This window comes from Pan paniscus, chromosome 8, assembly GCF_029289425.2.
Source record: "Pan paniscus chromosome 8, NHGRI_mPanPan1-v2.0_pri, whole genome shotgun sequence".
Taxonomy (NCBI): Eukaryota; Metazoa; Chordata; class Mammalia; order Primates; family Hominidae; genus Pan; species Pan paniscus.
In genome coordinates this window covers 56513322-56523714 of record NC_073257.2, presented here as the reverse complement: position 1 = coordinate 56523714, position 10393 = coordinate 56513322, and the positions used below count along the sequence as shown (strand labels likewise).

The 10393-nt window shown below is 44.1% G+C and overlaps 1 pseudogene; it reads left to right on the top strand.

Annotated features, from left to right (window-relative positions):
• Positions 1-8848: 8848 nt before the first annotated feature.
• Positions 8849-10012, top strand: LOC103785781 (heterogeneous nuclear ribonucleoprotein A3-like; annotated as a pseudogene).
• The last annotated feature ends 381 nt before the right edge of the window (positions 10013-10393 follow it).

Below are 10393 nucleotides of genomic sequence, written 5' to 3'. Positions count from 1 at the left end.
AGCTCACTCTTTTCATTCCCCCCATGTCGTTCATCACACATGTAATTATACATTTATTTCTACCGTTACTCACACACTTTCCCTACTATGTTGTAAGCCCCACAAGGGCAGGGCCATGCCTGTATTGTTCATCACTCTGTCCAGCCCTCTTTCACCAAAACTAGCACAGGTTTTGTCACATAATAAACATCAATAAATACCTATATGTTAAGTGAATAATTCTACTTACATAACCCCTGGAAGATTATAACTAAGATGATTTCTAAGCTCATTCAACTTGTTACCAAAAAATGCAAACAATACAGGCACAGAGCTGCCTACTACAACACTATTTGTAATAGAAAAAGACGGATATAACCCCAGTGTCCATCATGGGGGACCCAGTGTCCATCACGGGGGACAATGTGAATAAACTGTGATACACCCACACAATCGAGGACTGTGCTGCTGTGAAAAGAAGCAAGAAAGGTCTGCATATATTAAAGACAAAAGGCAAGGCGCCAAATAGCAAGTGTAGCGCGATATCTTTTGTCTAAGACAGAAGTCAGTATAAATCTGTGAGTGCCTGTTTTGTTTTTAAAATGAAATGAAGAAAACAAAACTCAATTTTTAAAAAATGGTTACCTGTGAGAGAAGGAGAAAATAGGAAGCAGGAAACAGGAACAGAGCTCGATTGCTCAGAGGGCACCTGCTTTAGAGTTCCGACTTTGGAATCTTGTGGACGTGTTACATCGTTACAAAATAAAATTCAACCAAAATGGGAAAAAATGATTACAAATCAAAAGGAAATAAATGAACCTAACTATATATTAGGTTGGTGTTTAATGACATTGGACCGGATAAGAGGGAAGTAAAGAGAAAAATTACTTTAAGTAAGTTTAAGACACAGATATGGAACTGTTCATCCCTACAGGAATATATCTTAAGGACAAAAAGAATACAGAGAAATTTCAAATAGTATTCTGTAGCCTTATTTTTTATTAATAACAAGTGGTGCTGTTGACATTGTTATTTGAACCTACACAAACACAAACACACACACACACACACACACACACACATCACCACAATGTTATTAGGAATCAAGAACTTTTAGTGTAAAAGTAAAGAAAATTAACATTAAGTCAAAGAAGTTAAGATCCCTGTAATTTTAAATGTGACTTAGAAATACAAGTAAAGGGCTGGATGCAGTGGCTCACACCTGTAATCCCAGCACTTTGGGAGGCCAAGGTGGGCAGATTGCTGGAACTCAGGAGCTCAAGACCAGCCTGGGCAACATGGTGAAACCCCATCTCCACTAAAAAACACAAAAATTAGCCAGGAGTGTGGCACACATCTGTAGTCCCCAGCTATTGAGGGGGAGGCATGCTGAGGCTGGAGGATCACTTGGGCAGGAAGGTGGGAGAGAGGGTTGCAGACCCCAGATAGTGCCACTGCACTCCAGCCTGAGTGATAGAAGTGAAACGCTGGCTCAAAAAAAAAAAAAAAAAACAGAAATGCAAGTAAAAACTCATGATGTACTTTTATTTTTAAATAAAATAAATACATATTTTCTAGCCCAGTAAAAATATTATTTCCTTGATTTCAAAAAAAAGAAAATACCCAGAAGCAATGAAAACCAAGTAGTATACAGACTTTAGTTTATAAATATTTGTCCTAGGAATCCACTGGGGGAAAAAAAGTCTGATTCCAGGTCTCATCGGAAATTGTAGGAGATGCAAGAAAGCTAACTAAGACTATCAGGGAAATGTCAAAAAGACAGAGAGGCCAGTCCAAACGGATTCTCACTGGCCGAGGATGGCACAATTTAAGCATCAGAAAGAACAATGATTGCAACCAGTCAAACTATATCAAAGAAGTTAAAATCCATGAGTTCATAATAATAGCATTGGTCACACTGGAGATTGCTAGAACACCAAATTGTTATTCTGAAAACTGATATATAAATGGAAAGAATAGAGCATTTATCTGGACTTTCTTGTACAAACTATTTTCAGGGGAAACTAATTAGTTGATGACCAAAAGTTCTTATTCACAGAATTATTTCAGCTAACAAATGCAGAAATAATTATTGTGTGAGGATATCAGCATTTCATAACCCTAATAAAATAATGAATCTGGCAATGACCATGATTAGCTGCCAAATCCTTAGGGGACAGCTGGTGAGAAATTTCTTGCAGGATGGAGGAGGCTGACATCACCTAATCCCACTGATGAATCCACACATCCCGAAGGAGAGACCTCAGCCTCCCAGTGCCCCTGTGAGCTGCAGCAGGAAGAACACAGCAATAAGTGGGAAATAGTTTTGCAAAAACTTCCAAATCTGATCAAGCCTCTAGATCTAATTATTAACTTACCCAGAACAAGATAGAGGAACAGCACCACAGGGTGTAGTCAGGCAAATCCACAGTGTAGAAAATTCTGCAGGGCAAATGACTGAGTTTCTTCAACATATAAATAACAAGGAGAAAAAAGAAGAAGGGAGAACTGTTGGTTGAGATAGATAAATATGTTCATACACACCAAATATAAGGTGTACACTTGTTTATTTCCTTTTTTAATCACCTGAAGAGAATCAGGAAAATTTAAGTATTGACCGAATATTCGATGATATTTGGGAATTATTTTTCATATTTCTAGTTTGATAATGGTAAAATGTTTTTTTTTTAGTCTCTTTCACTTAGAGACACATAGTTAAGCATTTATGACTGAAATGGTATAAAAATCTGGATTGTCTTTTAACTAATTCAGTGGGAGGAAGGGAGAACTAAAGCAGGGATGGGAGGATATAAGTGAAACAATAAAAAAATTGTGGACAAATGCTTATATCTACTCTCCACAGATACTAATAAATTAGTTCTTTTTTTTTTTTTTTTTTTTTTTGAGACAGTCTCACTCTGTCACCCAGGCTGGAGTGCCGTGGCGCAATCTCGGCTGACAGCAACCTCCGCCTCCCAGGTTCAAGCGATTCTCGTCTCATGCCTCAGCCTCCCGAGTAGCTGGGATTACAGGTGCATGCCACCATGCCCAGCTAATTTTTGTATTTTTAGTAGAGACGGGGTTTCACCATGTAGGCCAGGCTGGTTTCAAACTCTTGAGCTCAAGTAATCTGCCCACCTCCACCTTCCAAAGTGCTGGGATTACAGGCGTGAGCCACCACACCCGGCTGAATAGTTCTTAATTCTATCCAAAAATAAGAATCACATACAGTTTCATGACAATAATTTTAATTTTTAATTTAAGATTACTTAAAATATATCCTAAATATTTTCCTCACCCCAAGCACAATGGACTGACAAAACCAACAGCCCCTCCCTGCAACCCTAGGGTTCCTTTTGGGGAAACAGCAGCTGAACTGAGTAGATCGCTGGGTCACCATGTCTCCCCAACCCCCAGCCTCAAGCCCCAGCCAGGTGTGCAGTCACACGGCTGCTCCTGTAAGGTCAGAAACCCAGTTACCTGACCACCCAGCTGCAGGAGTGTGGTCTCCTCCGCTCCAAGCAAATCTTGAGGGCTCAACACGATGTTTTCTGCTAATTTTCTTGACATCTTATGCCTATACCAACCTTTTAGATTGGAGATTCAAGGTAGACACCTTTCCCTGCTCCTTCTTGTTAAACCAACCCCCACCCCTTTTAGAATTCTTAGCCATATCCTTTTCCTGAAAGACTCTTGCCTTGACAATTTGGTTGAGACGTTCTCTCTGTCTTCCTGGCACGTGGAATAACCAACACCTCTAACAACAGAGGTATTGTTGCTCATTGCTTGTCAAACTTAGCCAATCTGAAATCACTGTCACCACAGACAACAGGCTTCTAAAGATTTGGGACAGACAAAAAAGCCAAAAATCCACCATCTATTCAGCACCAAGAGCCCTGTGGCTGCTTAAGCACAGTGGACAATCAGTGATTGAGACACTGCTGGCCAGTGGCTGTCCTGTTCATGGTGACCTGTCACCCTGCTCAGGGACACAGGATGGTGAAATAGAGCCAGCCTGAGCTTTGAAATTAAACAGATATTGGTTTGGAATCAAATCAGCTTCTAACTATGTATTTTAATTTGGGCAATAACTTTTGCTTCCTGAGCCTCAGGTTCTTCCTTTGTAAGCTTGGTGATCTTGCCCCACTGGATTGCTGTAAAACAGCACATGCGGCCGGAGGCAGTGGCTCACACCTGTAATCCGAACATTTTGGGAAGCCGAGGCAGCGGGATCACCTGAAGTCAGGAGTTCAGGACTAGTCTGGTCAACATGGTGACCCTGTCTCTACTGAAAATACAAAAATTAGCAGGACATGGTGGCAGGTACCTGTAGTCCCAGCTATTCGGGAGGCTGAGGCAAGAGAATTGCTTGAACCTGGGAGGCAGAGGTTGCAGTGAGCCGAGATCACGCCATTGCACTCCAGCCTGGGTGATAAGAGTGAAACTCCGTCTCAAAAAAAAAAAAAAAAAGACAGATGCAAGACCTGAGCACTAAGCCCCAGTGTGAGGGCCCTGGCAAGGGTCTTCATAAATTCCAAAAGGGCTACTTTGGCAGCCAAAGTGGATTTTTCTGGAACATTATGTGCATGCTCGAAGTAAACAGTTTAATTCATCTTCTCATCTTGTTCCAGAAGTCCTCATTTATCTTTTGGGGTTTCCGGCCTCACTCTCCAGCCCTGGAAGCCTTTGACCCCAGCCCCCTTCTGAGTTCAGGGCTCTTGCATTCAGTGGATCATGCGGCATCCCACATCCCCAGTCACTTATCTCGATAAGGCACCGTGGGAGGGAAAGCTTTGGCAAGGACCATTGCGTCTGCGACAGGGGTGCAGAACGAGGGAGGACAGTTACAAGGTTCTGCAGCTCTCTACTCATCTGAAAATGATGAACCATTTCCTGCCAAGACCAAGCAACTTGCTAAGTAATGATCTGGTAATGGCATCTGCTGTCCTCTGCCCAGCACATTTGTCTTCCTGTGTGGACACAGGAAAGGCTATAAATTAAGTCCGGCACTCTTGCTCATCCCAAGGGTTCCTAGTTTGCTGCTGTTTTAAGGCCTGGTGGCTTGGAGTAGGTGCCAGTGGTGAAGGGTGCATGTGTTTGACAGGAGTTCCCAGGGATGTCTGGGGCAGAGGGCTGCCCTCAACCTTAGTTGAGGGCCGATAATGGGCCAAGAAGAAATGGACAAGGTCTCATTCCATTCAATCCCCTGGGCAACTCCAGGAGAGGGATGAGCTGGGCAGGATTACCGCCATTTGGGAGTGAAGAAACTGATGTTCAGAGTGGGTAAGTAATGCATTCAAGGTTGCACAACTAGTAAATGCTTCATCGGAGATTTCGACACAATCAGTTTGATTCCAAAACCACTATTTGTAACCACTGTGGTACACACTCCTAAACAAAGCCAGCGACTGTAGAATCTAAACAATGCAATTGGAGATACATACACATGTGGACAATTATGGCCATAATATACACAAAATTCAGGGTTTCATGGAAGGGAGGAATGGGATCTTGGAAGAACACAAAGATAGCTTCTCAACTTGAGTGGTAAGTTCATGGATGTTCATGTTATATTGGATTTCATAACTTCTGTGTGTGTGTGTGTGTGTTTGTGGGTGTAGCAAACAGTATATAAAGAAAATATCTAATGCCTTTTTCAAGACCCAAACAGATGCCCTCAGGGTGAACAATTTTCACCAAGAAAGGTAAAGAAATTTATTCATCAGAATTATTGTACTGAATATGATACTAGGTGCTATTAGAGATTTAAAATACAGTTCCTGTCTGCCTGATATAATATAAGGAGCTGAGCCTAATGGGTATGAGAAATCACTTTAGAGGTTTCGCAGAGGTCATCTGACCATTAATTTACTTTAAACGGATTTTCTCTAATCTAGAGAAAGGATGCTCAGAAAAAGACTAGAATCGCAAGCGCACTCCCTGGGCTGTGCTTTGTGGGTTGGGGCCTGACTCTCGCCGGGTGGGAGAGCTCCTGGGAGCTCTATTCCTGCTGCCCCGGCATCAGCAGCCATGGGGCTCAAGGAGACCATGGGTTGGGGAGGATCATGTGTCTCTCTCTGCTTCTTAAATCCTTTTGCAAAGGAGAGGAAAGGCCCTCTTCAGGATGGACCATCCCCAATGGTAAATCACAGTCAGTGCCATCCATGAGCATAGGAGCTGTTCACTGTGGCAAATACAAATTTAGTGTAAGTGCTCATCTTGGCTCCCCTGGTGGAAGGGCAGGTCCTTGAAGACAGGCACATCCCACCACGTCCAGCCTGGAAACTCCCTCAGAGTGCAGGTGCAAACGCATGTAAAATCATTGTAAAATTAATGCAGTGATGGCTGCCTTTGGCATCGCTGCATCCCCTATCCTAGAGAATTTCAGTGCCTGCTCACCTAGGCCTGGGCCTGGGCCCCACAGACAACACTTACCCTCGGGATTCCCCCCAGCCCCCTCTCTACCTTCTGCCACCACCAATATCTCTCACATCTGATAATTATTTCTTCCTCTGGATGTGACAAGTGCTATCTCAGAAATCGGGCGGCAATATGTTCATGGCTAATAAGCCACTAGCAGCAGTGGGTATGCAGGACCCCAGGCACTTTCCACTCTGGGCTACCTCAGAGGCAGGGTGTTGCACAGTGGTTTGGGATGGGCCAGAACCAGAGCCTTCTCATTCCGTCCTTCCTCACCCCCAGAGCATAAAGTAGCCCTATTCCTAAATGCAATGCTCTTTCAAACACCAGCTGCACACAATTGAAAATAGCCTGAGAAAGCCTGTTGTACGAGCATTCACACCCCTGCCCATTCAGAGTGGGATGAAGAGCAAATGACACGTGCTCCCAGCTGGCCCTGAGGCTGGACACAGCCTGGACTGAGCCAGTGTCCTTGCCCCCAAAGAGGAGGCTTCCCCTGGCCTCACAGACATCTGAATTGTCTGATACTTTCCATCCCACACACTGTTTATGGCCCATCCACTCTCCTTTTTATTCCCAGAATGATATCTCCAGAACAAAGGAGAGAGTCAGTGGACAGCTTTGTGTTGACACACATAAGTAAATGGGAGCTGGGAAGGACAAGTGGCATGAGGAGGGAGAATCCGCCTGGGAGCGGATTCCCCTGGGCAGGGAGGTCGGCAATGATGGTGGCACAGTGGGGGCCCGAGTGTGCCCTGAAGGTAAATTCCCCGTGGAGCACACCAACAGTTGCTGACCTGCATGTAAAAGTTTGCTCTTTGATTCCTTTGCTAGGGCTTCACTCAGGCACACAACTTCATGCTTGCTATTTGTTTCTGTTTGTTTGTTTTTTGAGAAGGAGTCTCGCTCTGTCGCCCAGGCTGGAGTGCAGTGGCGCGATCTTGGCTCACTGCAAGCTCCACCTCCTGGGTTCATGCCTCAGCCTCCCGAGTAGCTGGGACTACAGGCACCCACCACCACGCCTGGCTAATTTTTGTATTTTTAGTAGAGACGGGGTTTCACCGTGTTAGCCAGGATGGTCTCGATCTCCTGACCTCGTGATCCACTCACCTTGGCCTTCCAAAGTGCTGGGATTACAGGCCTGAGCCACCACGCCCAGCCCACTGATATTTGTTATGTAATCAACTAATGACAAAAGAGTGCAGAGGCATGATGAGTGTTACATCTGCCAACTGCTGGGTTGTCTGAATAGATTCTCAAGCGACCATCTGAGGCCCACTCAGAAGTTTCAGTAGTGCCAGAAGGTCTTGACCTATTATTTTTAAATCAAGTAATTCTTAGGGTTTTTTTTAAGTAACTCAAACTAGGAAAAAAACGAGTCCTGGATAACCATTGTGTAGCAGCATCACTGCCAAGCCATTTGCAATAACAACTTCCCAGAAGCTCTTATCTGCCCCCAAATTACTCTTATCTGCCCAAAAGTAAAGAAAGTTTCAATTCAGCAAGTCAGAGCAATTCACAGAGAAGAAGCAATGCACTGACCTCTGGCACAGAAAACTAGAAGTTGGTCCTTCTCCATTTCTTCTGTTAACCAAGGTTCTCTTGGCATTTAATTTTACAAGGGCCAGAGACAACTCCAGGGATCTCAATGCAATCCTGCTTCTGGATGGGACAGAGAAGGCATCAGCCGCACAGGAGAAAATCACAGCTGTCCTTTCATTCTGTTCAAGCACACATGAAGCTCCTTCTAGGTTCATCCACTGTGTGCCAAACACCTGGGACAGTCAGAGAAGAATAATGATGCCAGCCTTCTAAGAGCTGGCAGACCAGTGAGAGGGCAGGCTCAAGACATGGCAGAGTCAAACACAGACAGAAAGCTATGATATCTCAGAGGAAGATGGTGAGATTTGGAAAGCTCCCAGAGAAGATGGGACTGGAGCTGGGCTGCTTAGCACTGAAACAGTGGATTTGGGGAGAATATTTGCATGCAAGTAAAATATGAAAAAATGTTCAAAGAACAACCAAAAGTGGTAGAAATGTGGAGTGAGAAATACTGAAATGTCCACAGCTCAGGAAAACATGTTTTCCAACCAGCATCCCTGACCATTCCCCCATCCCCAGGTCTAGGGCATCTAGAGCACCAAAATTACCAGCAACTCTCATCTTTCCTGACCCCTCCTTACTTCACTTTTGATCTAAAAGTACATTCCGGCCTCATCTAACCATTTAAAAAGCCATTTTCAGGTCCATGTCAGTGGCTCAATTGAGATACTGCAAGACAGTGTGGTTTTTCCTGAAGTCACAAGTTATCGATGAAGTTCAGAGTAAGTCCTGAACTGCAGAGGGAAAGTGTGCTGATCCAGGCAGAGTTGCCTAAATGAAAACGCTGGCCACCTTCCTCTCGGTCCCATATTGATCTCGAGTTGGAAGAGGTGAGTCCTGTCTCAAAATGGAGGTAAAACCACCGCCTGGTTGCCCACAGCCCGACTCCGGCAGTCGCCATCGCCGCTGGGGGGAGGAGGGCCATGATCCAAAGGAACCAGAGCAGCTGAGAAACTGTTTATTGGTGGTCTGAGCTTTGAAACTACAGATGATAGTTTAAGAGAACATTTTGAGAAATGGGGCACACTCACAGATTGTCTGGTAATGAGAGACCCCCAAACAAAACGTTCCAGGGGCTTTGGTTTTGTGACTTATTCTTGTGTTACAGAGGTGGATGCAGCAATGCGTGCTCGACCATTCAAGGTTGATGGGCGTGTAGTGGAACCAAAGAGAGCTGTTTCTAGAGAGGATTCTGTGAAGCCTGGTGCCCATCTAACAGTGAAGAAAATTTTTGTTGGCAGTATTAAAGAAGATACAGAAGAATATAATTTGAGAGACTACTTTGAAAAGTACGGCAAGATTGAAACCATAGAAGTTATGGAAGACAGGCAGAGTGGAAAAAAGAGAGGATTTGCTTCTGTAACTTTTGATGATCATGATACAGTTGATAAAATTGTTGTTCAGAAATACCACACTATTAATGGGCATAACTGTGAAGTGAAAAAGGCCCTTGCTAAACAAGTGATGCAGCCTGCTGGATCACAGAGGGGTCGTGGAGGTGGATCTGGCAATTGTATGGGTCACAGAGGAAACTTTGGAGGTGGTGGAGGTAATTTTGGCCATGATGGAAACTTTGGTGGAAGAGGAGGCTATGGTGGTGGAGGTGGTGGCAGCAGAGGTAGTTATGGAGGAGGTGATGTGGATATAATGGATTAGGAGGTGATGGTGGCAACTATGGCAGTGATCCTGGTTATAGTAGTAGAGGCGGGTATGGTGGTGGTGGACCAGGATATGGAAACCAAGGTGGTGGATATGGTGGCGGTGTTGGAGGATATGATGGTTACAATGAAGGAGGAAATTTTGACAGTAGTAACTATGGTGGTGGTGGGAACTATAATGATTTTGGAAATTACAGTGGACAACAGCAATGAAATTATGGACACATGAAAGGGGGCAGTTTTGGTGGAAGAAGCTCGGGCAGTCCCTATGGTGGTGGTTATGGATCTGGTGGTGGAAGTGGTGGATATGGTAGCAGAAGGTTCTAAAAACAGCAGAAAAGGGCTACAGTTCTTAGCAGGAGAGAGAGCGAGGAGTTGTCAGGAAAGCTACAGGTTACTTTGAGACAGTCGTCCCAAGTGCATTAGAGGAACTGTAAAAATCTGTCACAGAAGGAACAATGATCCATAATCAGAAAAGTTACTGCAGCTTAAACAGGAAACCCTTCTTGTTCAGGACTGTCATAGCCACAGTTTGCAAGAAGTGCAGCTATCGATTAATGCAATGTAGCGTCAATTAGATGTACATTCCTCAGGTCTTTTATCTGTTGTAGCTTTGTCTTATTCTTTTTCTTTTCATTACATCATGTATATTGCCCTGTAAATTGTGGTAGTGGTACCAGGAATAAAAAATTAAGGAATTTTTAACTTTTCAATATCTGTGTAGTTCAGTTTTT